The sequence below is a fragment of the Callorhinus ursinus genome, unplaced genomic scaffold (genome assembly GCF_003265705.2).
Source record: "Callorhinus ursinus isolate GAN/ISIS: 27379988/994484 unplaced genomic scaffold, GSC_fseal_2.0 scaffold1, whole genome shotgun sequence".
NCBI lineage: Eukaryota > Metazoa > Chordata > Mammalia > Carnivora > Otariidae > Callorhinus > Callorhinus ursinus.
In genome coordinates this window covers 101,051,085-101,063,836 of record NW_027397063.1, presented here as the reverse complement: position 1 = coordinate 101,063,836, position 12,752 = coordinate 101,051,085, and the positions used below count along the sequence as shown (strand labels likewise).

At 36.8% G+C, this 12,752-nt stretch overlaps 1 protein-coding gene across 21 annotated transcripts in view; it reads left to right on the top strand.

The window, feature by feature from the left end:
- MBNL1 (muscleblind like splicing regulator 1) overlaps window positions 1-12,752 on the top strand; it is a 205,738-nt gene that overhangs the window by 149,920 nt on the left and 43,066 nt on the right. The gene's annotated exons all lie outside the window — the stretch shown is intronic.

Here is a 12,752-nt window from a genome sequence, read left to right as displayed (position 1 = left end):
CTACTGTGAGCTTTTTCTCTCTGGCAAGAAAACAGGAGGAAGGGAGGGACAGTGAGAGAGGAAGTGTCCCCAGAAAGGAACATTTGAAAGGGTCACCTCTCACAATTAAATTTAATTTAAGAAAATGATTCCCTGTTATTATCAGCTCCTTTTAAAATATCGATGCCCCATTTCCTAATGGTAAGAGAAATGAGCATTAGTTGGCTCTTACCTTGGGCACTGGGAAAGCTTTCTCACAGCCACTCAGGAGCTACGTTACTTGGATGCAACGTCAGAGATGAAGGTACTGTTGAGCTAGGAGTTGAGTACCTGCATAAGGTCACATAGCCAGTGGGCAAAGAATTACAGTGAATCCAGGTCTCCTTGGCTCTAGATGTGTGTTTTTTGTGCTGGACTGTGTACATTGCCATCCTTGGCTACTTAGAGGCTTGGTGTTGAGTTCATTAGAAGCTAAGATTCTAACTCGATGGTGAGCTGAAGGACTCTGGAAAAGGGGAGGTTGAAGGAAGAAGAGAAAGGGTGCTTTTAAGCTCATCCAGAGAAGTGGGGCTGAATAACAGGAAGCAGGGTTTGCAAGGTTCCAGGGATGTAAAGAATGTGCTTAGGAGAGCGAGAAAGGCCCAATGATGTCCACTTACTGAGTACCAGACCATAATTGAGGCCCTTGTGTACATTCTTTCCTTTAATGTTTACATCATCCCTAGGATGGTATTCTTATCTTCATTTTTATAGAAGAGGAAGTTGAAGTTTAGTGAGGTTGAATAATTAACCCAACATCTCACTACTAATAAGTATCGAAGTTGGCATTTGAACAAACAACTCTGTGATTCCGGCTCATGTGATGTTAACCATTGAGCTGGGGCTCAATTGCTTTTTTATGTCAAATCTTGGGACATTTCCTGTGTGCAGATTTCTAAGGCCTGAGTACGAGAAGCTTACGAGCTAAGGATACAGATAAATCCAACAAGTGACCATATTTCTTATCTCGGTGGGCGGAGCAGAGTACAAAGAGGTGGTTGGGTAACAGTAGTAAGAAGTTACCTGAAACAGGTAGGGAAGAAGGGAAATAAAACTGATGAAGAGAAAATGGGACTATAGCATGTGAGTTGATAGAGGTCCTGGAGAAGATGCCAAAGGAATGTTTGAGAACATTAGTGGACAGAATATCTTACCTTCTGAAATACAGGCAGGACTCATTCACTTGGCAAACAGTTGTTGGGCTTACTGGCCTGGCCCAGAGGGTGGGCACAAGGGTGAGACATGACACTGCCTTCTGGAGGCAGTTGGCATGGAGGAAAGATGTATAAACAATGCACAGTAAAGCCGTGTGCCTCTGTTAGGAAAGAAGCATGCACAAGGTACCAAGGAAGGTAAACAACGAATTGCTACTAACAACCACTTGCTTTAGCCAGAGGGAGGGAGTAAATTCATGCATACGTTGCTTTACTCACTGCATCCAAGCCTGGTGTTTAGCAGACTGGGCTTTCAGCCTAAATGTTGTTGATATGATAGCAAGAGAAAAACATCAGGTGACAGCAGCCTGTGCTTTTCGAAAACTCTTAGGTTCACATTCCGGCTTATTAAAAAACGGTGTTGCCATGGCGGGCGTTCTTGTGAGGCCCAACATCTCCATACTTCTCATCTTAAATAAGCACTTAAGAATATGCTCTGCAGCCTCTGATTGCCTTTTAGAACAGAGCAACCTTGTGATGATTAAGCTTTTTCAAGTGCCTCTGTTTAAGTGATGACTTCGATACCCTCCTGCCCTAAAAAGAGTCTTCTTATAGGATGTCTGTAAGAGTTTCATCATTCACAGACATCTGGTTCTACTTGTTTATTGTGAACATGGATCCTTTCTCAGAAAGCTACTGGAGGATACTAGAAACATGAATTCTTTCTCAAAATTCTTTCCCCAAATTCCTGTTTTATTCCCAGTGATGATTTTTAAGTTACTTTCGTTGAGTGTCATTTCTTTAGATATTTGGGGACGTGCCTTAGAGAGCCGGTGGAAGTGTCTGGGGGTGGGAGTGGGGTGAGAGGAGGAGCCAGGCTCAGATAGCCTGTGTTGTGATACTGCTTTTTTTTTCTTCAAGAGATTTTTTTTCACCCTTACTGCTTATGCTGCTGCAGTCAGCATCCAATAGAGATGTGTTCTGGGCTCATGAGCCAATTGTCTTTCTCCTCGCTGCAGCCTGAAGTCTGAGAGAGGGCTGATGGCTGTGCACAATTTTAGCAAATTGTCATGGGGATGTGGGGGAGGGGAGAGCTTTCCCCACAGGAACAGAGCCAGTGTCATTGAGCACATTTTGTTCAAGTACAAAGTTGACCTGTCTGAAGGAGACAGTGGTCAGCAGTGGTAAGGATCTTTGTCGCCTCACCTTTTCTTTGTGCTCTGTCATTGTTGTTTATGGGAAGAAGCAGCATTTAATCGCTGGACTTGAGATCAGATCTGTGAGGTCAGCAAGCAACAACATTTGTTTTCAGTTAGGGAATCCCACAGGTTAACAGAGGAGTCTGAATGAAAAATTGGGGGAAAGAAAAAGTGTTTGATACTCGGCAAAGACGATGATGTCTCTAAAAGATTAAAGAGCAGTGTAGTGTAATAATTTCTGCATGCAATTGACAAACAAAATTTTGGACATCCGTTACAGTTGAGAAAATTAAGCACTAATCCTATGCATAGTATACACTATCCCAACTAGTGGACTCGGCTGAAAGATTTACAATGGAAATATTGAAATGGGACTTTAAAAATATTGCATAATATTATTCTTTAAGTTTATCATAACTAATAATAAATCTTATTTTAGGTATGTAAAAATGGGTTATCTTATATTTGTAGATATGTGTATCTAGAAGGTATGAACGTAGGAAATGCCTCATAAATACAAGGTGATAGTGTTATTAATCTTAAGCTGACTTCACCAAGATGTTTTACCTCTTTGATTTTCTTTAGTTTCTTTTATATTGCTGAATAAAAGACTTATTCCTTAAAACTGGCCATCCTCTCTATATCACTAACTTCTATTTTTCAATTTATATATATAAAGGATATAGATACACATTTATATATGCTTATATAAATATACATTTATATATATGTACATATTTATATATACACTTATATAAGTCAGTAAATATATATATATAAAGAATATATATATATTCTTTTTTTCTATATAAAGTCACCTTTCTGTATTTGTGATATATCCATTATCCATTCGTATATCCATTGTTATATCCAAAAATCCATTTGTGATATAACCAAATCACAGAGGCCAGTCAGGGGAATCCATAGATAATCCAAGAACCTCTTGCCTTGCTAGGTATCTTGTTGAAATGGGTAGTGTGAAGCAGAATTTTAACTTGTCTCGTGTTCGGTTATTTTCTGCTGTTGACCCTATAGTATAAGCCCTGCTGAAGGGAAAAAATTAAATGACAGATAAACTGAAATTTATAAGAGAATCTGATGCTTTCCATTACACTTTGGAAATACCATGTGGATTAGTCTTCTCTCAAATCAGTTGTTTTTGTTGTGAAACATCTTTTCCTTTGTAGACCTCAACAGAGATGGAAGCATTAATTTGGCTCTGACCTATTCTCGTTAGAGTCATCTATGTTTTATTGTGAGTAATGATTAGAAAAACATACATACATGATGTAAAAGTGATCATCACGAATGAATCTCTCTGGCCTGGTGGTGAACAGTGCCAACTCTGTAGTTAGACCGCCTTCATTTGGTTACGTGCCCTTGGACAAGCAGCCCCCTCCCCACACTCCCACCATCTCCTCCCCACATACCTTTGGAGGGGTATTTAAAGATGGAGGGCTTTTGCGTTGCCAGTGCACTAGGACTGTAAAGGACTGTTTAAACAAGTCTTCCAAAAGATTGTTAAGGAAAAAAATTAAATGCAATTGACTTGAGACATTTACCTTCTTTTTACCCTCAGGAAATCCTTAGAAATATAATAGATATAGTCATATGGTAATCCACCTAATAATGGTATGATGATGAATTGGGTACTGTTTCTAAAACATTTTGTATTTCTCAATTGGAAGGCATGCGCTACAAATAGAGCACTAAATTTTATTATGTCAGTGCTAGGGTTTTTAATTATTAGCCAAGATCGAAGAGTGTCTGATTTGGATGCCATAAAACTTCAGAAGTGTTTCTGCTACAGTTTAGAAGTCTGACAGTTGCTATACCGAAAAAATAATGAGGCAATTGAAAAAATAATAGAAACATAGTGATCTGGCATTTCCAATTTTATCATGCCATAAAAAAGCAGCCAAGAAATGTTGGACTGTTTAATGATGCTGGCACCTACCAAATGTCACTGGGCTTTCACAAGGTCATGGAGACTCTGGTTTGACTCAGGGATGTTGGCCAGACCCATGTTGGGAACGGAGGAAGACTGTGGAATAGGGACAGACAGTAGGTGCCAATTAAACCCTTCACTTAACTTCATACAGTAGGCACTACTGTGGGATTCTGCGGGGTAGAAGAGAGGCCACGGGTGGGTGTAACTAAAAGGAGAGCCCATTTCTTCTTACAGCGTCCCATCACAAACATTTCTTAACGTAAGATCCCTGTGGGCCCTCACTGAAGAGACTAAAATTTCTTCAGATGACTGTCAGCTAAAACTGTGTGTTGATGTAACTGTTGCTGTCACAGTTGTATGTATATGTGATCTCTCACAGACAAAAGCTGCTGGAGAAAGGAGTGGTATTTTTGTAACAAGAATGTGTGTGATTTGTTGCCTTTTTCCTTTTCCCCACCTCCTCAGACTGTCATGCCTTACATAATACTTGAGATGTGTAGGGTTTCAGTTATGCCATGTTCAAGATGATTAATGGAAGTTGTGCAATTAAAGCTCCTAAGTTCTCTGGGAAAAAAGTCATAGTATCCCGATGTTTGAGTTAGAGTACGTTGAGTTTGCGTCAGCACTGAGGATATTTTGGGATATTGTAAATGTCACCATTGGTTTTAATGTCCAAGAATCTTCATCATCACACTTAGGAATGTTCTATGAAATAGTGCCTAGAACAGCCTTTGAATACTAGCTAGAAACGTTTAAACCTAAAATTGCTGGGTTGAGATCACATTAGACTCTGACGAGAAAATGTTTAACCCGAGTGAAACAGAGTCTGTTACATTCCTTCAGGCCACGGTAAAATTACAAATTTGAACTCAACATACTGTGTGTAGGCACCTGGGTTTGTATTTTTCTTTCTTTTCCTCTCAGTCTCAGTCATTGTTAAGCCATAGTGTATGTGTGAATATGAGCTTTTTATGGGATCAAGAAAAAAATCTAAATTAGCCTTCTATTGTGTTTCATTTGAAAATATTTTGAATCTCGGGTAAAATAATTTAAGAAATTGAGACTGTTTCAATAAAAATACATTCATAAATGTCTGCTTTTTTCTCTCATTGATAGAAAATTTTCCCAGCTCTTGTGTTGACCTCTGAGCTCTAAGCATTTGGCCGTATGTTGATTGAATGAATATATAGTAATTTACACCTAAGAAGTTAAGCTTTAAATATTGATTAGTGTTATTGTATTTACTTCATGTTAAGTTTAGAAGCCTAGAGATTATTAAATGCCCACCAAAATAAAAGGAGAATTGACTCCTTTCTTCATGGTCTGTAGGAATGCTAAACCTTTGTTCCTGGTGTGGCCTGCAATGAGGAAATTAAAACAGGAAAAGTAGTGTTTGGTGTAAAGAATATCTGTCTTTCCACATGGTAAAATTCTGAAATAGGTACAGGGCGCAAAAACAACAACAACAACAACAAAATTCCCATTTTGTTATCTGAGTTAAAGGGCTGTAATATTTGAGAATAAAAAGAAAATAGAAAAATTATTGTTAACATGTTAATATTATATATTTACTATATTATACTAAAATATAGTAAATACATGGTATTGGCTTATTAAGAGTATATATATACTATATATATACACACACACATACACAATATAGTATAATACACTTTATAAAACACATCAAAACAAAACAATCACATAAAATCAGTGAAATCTCCGTGGAGATTTTCTAAGAAAAAAAATGAAAATATCTGTTCGAGTATATTAGGGATTTATACCAAATGATAGTTCAGTGTTCTTTGGGGTTTTATTCTAGAGCTTTCTATAAGTCCTTATGTGTTTTTCCAAATAAAACATGAAATGTAAATTTTAAGTCATATTCTAGGTTTCTTAAATTTGTAACATGAGCAGAATCTAAGTTTGTAATACATACGCTGCTCTTAGAAATAGGTACATAACTTGGGTGAATATGTGTGTGTGTGTGTGTGTGTGTGTGTATAATTACATACATATGTATACATTTGCATATGACTGAAAACAATATTATGCAGTGGGTCCACAGGAATTTCAGGTGGTGGTCAGAAGTTATTTGTTATTTTTCTGGGTTCTCTGGCTACTTAATTTACCTTTCTCAGTAGCTTCTTTTCCAAAGTAGGGGCTATATGTCTCATGTTTAGTTATCCTGAAAAAAACTTTCTGTAGGGAAGTAAAACCAAGAAAATGTTACTTACCCTTAAAGTCAGCATAGCCAGTATTCTAGTTAACAGGTGAATGGAGCTATTAATATGATTTTGGAATTTAATTATTTGCTTTTTTACATACCACAGTCTTTATTTGTTTTAATTTCAAATTAGAGAAAAATCAACAAACATTGAAATTCACATATTCATACCTTAAAAGTTTTTAGAAGCCATAGCTATTAGAATTCGACAAAATTAAGAAGGAACAACCACCCACACTTTTTAAGTCAGGTTTTATAGGACAAATCTATTATCTTATGTTCGAGGAAATTGACAGACATTTAAATGTAGTATGAAAATACTTAAAGCTAATTACAAATAACTTTGGGTTGGCAGTTTTTAATCGAGTGCCCCTTTTATGGACTGAATGTTTGCTTCCCCCTAAAATTCTTCTGTTGAAGCCCTGTTTCCTGTACGGCTGTATTTGAAGATGGGGCTTCTAAGGAAATAATTAAGATTAAAGTCACAAGAGCGGGACCTTGATCTGATAGGATTAGTGTCCTTATAAGAGACACCAGGGAACAAACTTTCTCTCCTCGTGCATGCACCAAGGAAAGGCTGTCTGAGGAATAGCAAGAAGGTAACTTCTACAAGCCAGAAAGCACTCTTACCAGAAACTGTGAGAAAATAAATTCCTGTTGTTTAAAACACTCAATCTGTGGTATTTTCTTGTGGCAACCAAAGCAGATTAATACAGCCCCTGTTAAATTCCATTAGGTGTAAAGCAGTGGTTGACTCCCAACTGGAGATGATTTTGCCTCCCCCTCACCCCTAGAGAGGTTTGGCAATATCTAGAGACAATTTTCATTGTCATAACTGAGGACAGGAGTGCCGCAGGCATTTAGCACGCCAGGCACGCTGCTAAACATCCTATAGTGCACAGAACAGCTAGCTCCGCAGCGACGCCTCTGTGGCCCAAAATGTCAATAGTGTTGAGATCGAGAAAGCTTGAGCTTCCTTTTAGGATGCGTTTTTTCTTGTAAGCTGGAGCAAGTCCTTTATGGAAACAGGTAGATTGTAAAGAAACATACATTTAAAAGCAACAATATCCTGTGTGTTAGGTACAATTTATTTCCAATATTTGCAAGCCAATAAACTGTAATTTCTGAAGTGAGTTAAACTCCTGTCCACCTAAATGAAAACAAAACAGTGAGTGTATATGAGTGTGCATGCATATAATTTTTTCTAAAAGTTAATCACATTTTAAACTTCCATAAATTTCCTACCACTAGATGCTTGTGATTTTAAAATAAATATTGTATATGTAAATTTGTTCACCTTGTATTAGAATTGATAATTATAAATTAGCATGGTAGAGCCATAAGAAACATTTTTGGAAATGCATGAAACAATATTTCCCGACTGCCATTTTTCCCCCTTTGGCAAAATTTTTGTGAGATATTTCTATCATCTTAGCTGGAAAAAAAAAATAGTAAGAATTTTCAATAGGAAGCTACCAAATTCCTTTGCCAGAGTTTCTGGCCAATATCTGAGCAATGAGTATCTCCAGAAAGTGCTTCAAAAACATTTGTATATCTCAGTTGTCCCAAAGGAAATACTGGTTTTGTTTTAACAATTGAAATACATAGTTGCAGTTTGAACAGTTTTTCCTGAAAACCAGTATTTCCATTGAAAGTTGGAAAAGACTTATGAGTATAAGCTGGTACCCTTATAATTTTTTCATTGCCCCTTTATTTCCAGAGTTTGCCCAAATATGACCCAATAATTTTAATTCGACCACATAGTTACCGTTTGGCAGCTTAATAAGACGTCTTTTTATATTCTGACCTCATAATCACAGTGCGCCTTTTATTTTATTTATGCCGCAGATTAGTTTGTCTGATTTTCAAATAGAATTTTGAATTTTTAGTTTATTAGGTTTCACCAATTTCTAAGGAAGATATTTCATTTTTGATTTTTGTTAAATACTAAAAATAGCTAAGCAACCATTTTTTTATATCTCTAAATTGCCATCTGTAGTTCTATTCAGTTTTGTCTTTATTCTACAATTTATATCTCACTATATACATCATACACTGTATGTACATACACATAATTTTTATTTTTTTATTTTATTTTTTTACATATACATAATTTTTAGATATGCACTGTATATGCTCATACTATTAATTATTTAAAAGTACACTTCACTGGGGCACCCGGGTGGCTCAGTCGGTTAAGTGTCTGCCTCTGGCTCAGGTCATGATTCCAGGATGCTGGGATCGAGCCCCATGTAGGGCTCCCTGCTCAGTGGGGAGGCCTGCTTCTTCCTCTCCCTCTGCCCCTTCCCTCTGCTCATTTTCTCCTTCTCTCTCTCTCAAATAAATAAATAAAATATTTTAAAATAAATTTTAAAAAGGCACTTTACTAAACTAAGGTGTGTAAAAATTATTTTGAAGCTCACACAGTTAATCTAAACATATAATCACAAACTTGTACGCATTTCAAAAGCTGATGAGAAAAATCCTTAAATTCACAGTCGAACAGTTTATAACTTCAGAAATTAGAGACTTGATGAGTTGATCTCTTGAATGACCATGATTGGTTTCATACAGGCTTTTAAGACTATAAGGGGAAAATTTTGACTTTTTTGGAAAGATTACTTTTAAAGTAAGGTAGAAAAAATATTGGAAAAAAATGGACTTAGTCTGAATTGATACTTTACTGAACTTCCTCCATTCCCTTAAAATATATAGTATGTACATTACAGTGATGTTTTTGAAATCTGTGTTCAGTTAACCTATAAAAAACCATTTTGAGTGGCGTCGAAGGTATTTATGGTATAGACCCTATAGAGTGGCCTGCTAGTCAGCTGGCTAGTTCACTGACAGGAAATGTCAGTACAATCAACAAAAGCAAACCACAGCAATATAACACTGTAAGAAATGTATTAGAATGGCATTTTCCGTAGTGGATGTGGCAAATGCAGAATGATGATTAAGGGCCAAGCTTATATTATTAATGAGTGGCATGCATTGTCACAGGTTTCCTTTTTGCATTTTTTTTTTAGTACTTTTAACCGATACAGAGCTAAATTAAGCAACTGCTGTTTGTTATTAGCTTATTGAGAGCCTCATATCAGAAGCCATGAATGAAGTTGGCGCACTATCTTGCTCAACCCTTATACATCACGAGTGAAATCAGTGGTGGTGTTGCTTTTCTACCGAAGAGGTATGGCCACTCAGAGAATTTAACTCCTACACGGTCACACAGCAAGTAAATAACAAAGCTGCTATTCTGCAATTCGAACCGAGCTATGTTGGATAGAATGTACAATTATATGGTAACAGGTAGAATGGCATAGAGCAATCCAAACTGAATAAAAACTACTTTCTATTTTAGCATTACTCCTAGCAGCCCAACTTAATATATCTTGAGGTGGAATCTTTGGATGATTTAGAATATAGTTCCTTTATACAAATGTGCATATGTGAGCGCTAGATCTGACTGAATTTCTGTACTTAGATTTTTGGAATGTATTGTCACTGTATAGATTTTAGGACACCAAATACATCACATCTCTACACAAATCTAGTTTCATCCCTGGTGAAACTTATGAACCTTCTGTTACCTTTCCTCCCTTTATTATGGCAAGCTTTATCGGGTGTTCAAATTACTGGCCTCTGAATAAAAGCGTTAAGTTAGTACAGCTCAGAATCAAAGTTTGGTATTAGAGTTAGTTTTCATTCTATTAGTTTCATAGTCTCCAGAACAGAGTTAGAGTAGAATTCATCTTTAAGGACTTATTAAGAAGTGTTCATTCATTCATTTTGCAAATGCGTATTGAGGTATGGTGCTGGGACCTCAGGTGTAGACTGTGGACGGACATGGAGAGTACCAGCGGCACGTTCACCTTAACTCTTAACGAAAAGTATATCCTGGTGATTTTCTCCAGAGTTTTAGGCAGTCCTCTAGAAAAGGATATTTATTCTAACTTTTTCTTGACCTTTTTATTTGTCAAACCACAATTATTCAGCAGCATAGCCAGCATTAAACACATTTTGAACTCCCTAGGAAGCTGAGTTTATCTAACGTCAATTGCAGAGACTACTCTGGTTTTTTTCCCCACACATGTCGATGGAAAATTCACGTGGCTTTGCAGAATTGTGTTTTTGTAGTGTTTTTTTGCCTGATATAGCAATAACTTGGAATACTATTAAAATGCAGATCCCTGGGCCCCCCAGAGCTACCACCACAGACTGTAGAAGAGGCCTGCTCGTCTGCATATTTTCACCGAATATCCTCAGTTGATTCTTAGGAACATAGCTTTTGAAAGTGAAGTTTCAGTGCAGTTAAACCAAGCTGTGTATAGAAAGGTAGCATATGTAAGAAATTAGAATGGCATTTTTCCGAGTGAGTATAAATACAAAACAAAAACCAAAGATGTGAGCTTCTCTTAAAAGGTTTGACATGATCTGACACAGAATGTATATAGGGCAATATGATTTGTCTCCATTTTTTCAATCTGAACTGTGTTAATAGGGAGGAGGGGCTGGGTGGTTTGTGTGACGGGAGGCACTCGGATGAAGAGCTTAGGAAGATCAGTGTTAGTGTTGGCCAGGCCTAGTTCAAGGCCTAGGGCTATCTCTGTGCTATTTTATGGAGCTATAGAAACTGATCTGAGTGAATTGACAGTAACCGAATCCTCGGGGGGGATATAATCTTGCTTATTTTCACTTAAATAGATCCAGTATTAGTATGAAAAATGATGTGGTGATACCGAGAACCAGAATTTCTCTTAGAGCCAAATTGTTCTTTGTCCTGAGAGAAAGCAGGTTTTCTCTAGGACACCTCAACTGGGTAGCCCTGAGATCTTACCATGTGTTAGCCATGAACTTATTTATGTTGGCCAGGCGTTCGCTGTGGTTTCTCCTGTGACTCTAAGTGTTGTTTTTGGGTAAAAGTTACTTTTCATCTGGATGCTTTCAAGCTAATAACAGATACCAAGCATGATTTCCTGTGGAATAAGTCATAAATATATAAATGTTACTTTGTGAACATATCAATAGGCATAACTAAGAGATATTATAAAAATTACCTTCATGCCGATATTTTGTTTTTCTTTTGTTGGCTATATGATTAAAGGGGTGGGGGTGGTGGCAAATAGCAGCTCCTGACCTTTACCTTGCTCACAGAGTGCTGTGCAGGGCCATGGGCATGACATATACATTATCTCCTCTGATCTTCATAAGAAACGTATGGTGTAGGTTATATAGCAATTTTGAAATGGATAAAAGGCCTGAGACTTAAAGAAGTTAGTTTTGTATGCAGTTCCTGCTGCTGATGGGAGACCTAGGCCTCTACCCTAGGTCTTGGGACCTGTCAGTTTCTTGGTATCAACTACTGTCTTCTGCCACCTTCTGATTTAAAACATTATTGGTGATGCTTTATTACATAAAGCTTGCTAAAATGAAAGGCAGTATCCTATGATATTAGCCCTTTGCAGAAACTTGTTCCTAAAAACCTGAATCAAAACAAGTCAGAAATAGATCTTTCAAATTAGGATTGTGACCAGATTTTTATCACAAACTCAAGCATGCCGCATCAGTTTACAGTATAAGGTCAAATGATGGCAAATGGGTTTTTCTTAGAAAAATCAAAGAAAGCTCCGGAAAAGTGGTTGATGGCTTCAACTGAATCTTTCTTTGACCCTCCCAAACAGTTGTAATTAGATTTATTGGTGAAAGAAGTTGTCGAGGTAATAATTGATAAGACCTTTCATTATAAAGACTTGAGAACATATTGAAATAATATGGAAACAGTGGAATGATGATAGTATTGAAATAATATGAAATAAATCCCTTATACACTATTTCATATTACAGACTTTAATATATGTTTTTGATGAAAACAAATATCCCGAAAGGAAGGGTATATTCACATTTCTTACTTTTTTCTAATGTTTTGTTTCTCCATTTTACATTATAAATCTTTTGGAGGGTATATATGTCTATTTCCTATTGTTTTATAGCTCTTGGGCAATGGAGACTAGATTTATCTTTGAAAGGTTAAAGGCTACGTTTTCACCGGTGTTTCATTATACTTACTAATCTCTATGTACAGTGGGAACATATGGGCATTTTCTTTTTTTCACTGCAAATTTCTTAATATATGGGTTTGTAAAGCTTAGTAGTAATTTAATTTTATTTGTTACGAGATACTTGTAAAGGTGCTTAACTGAAGA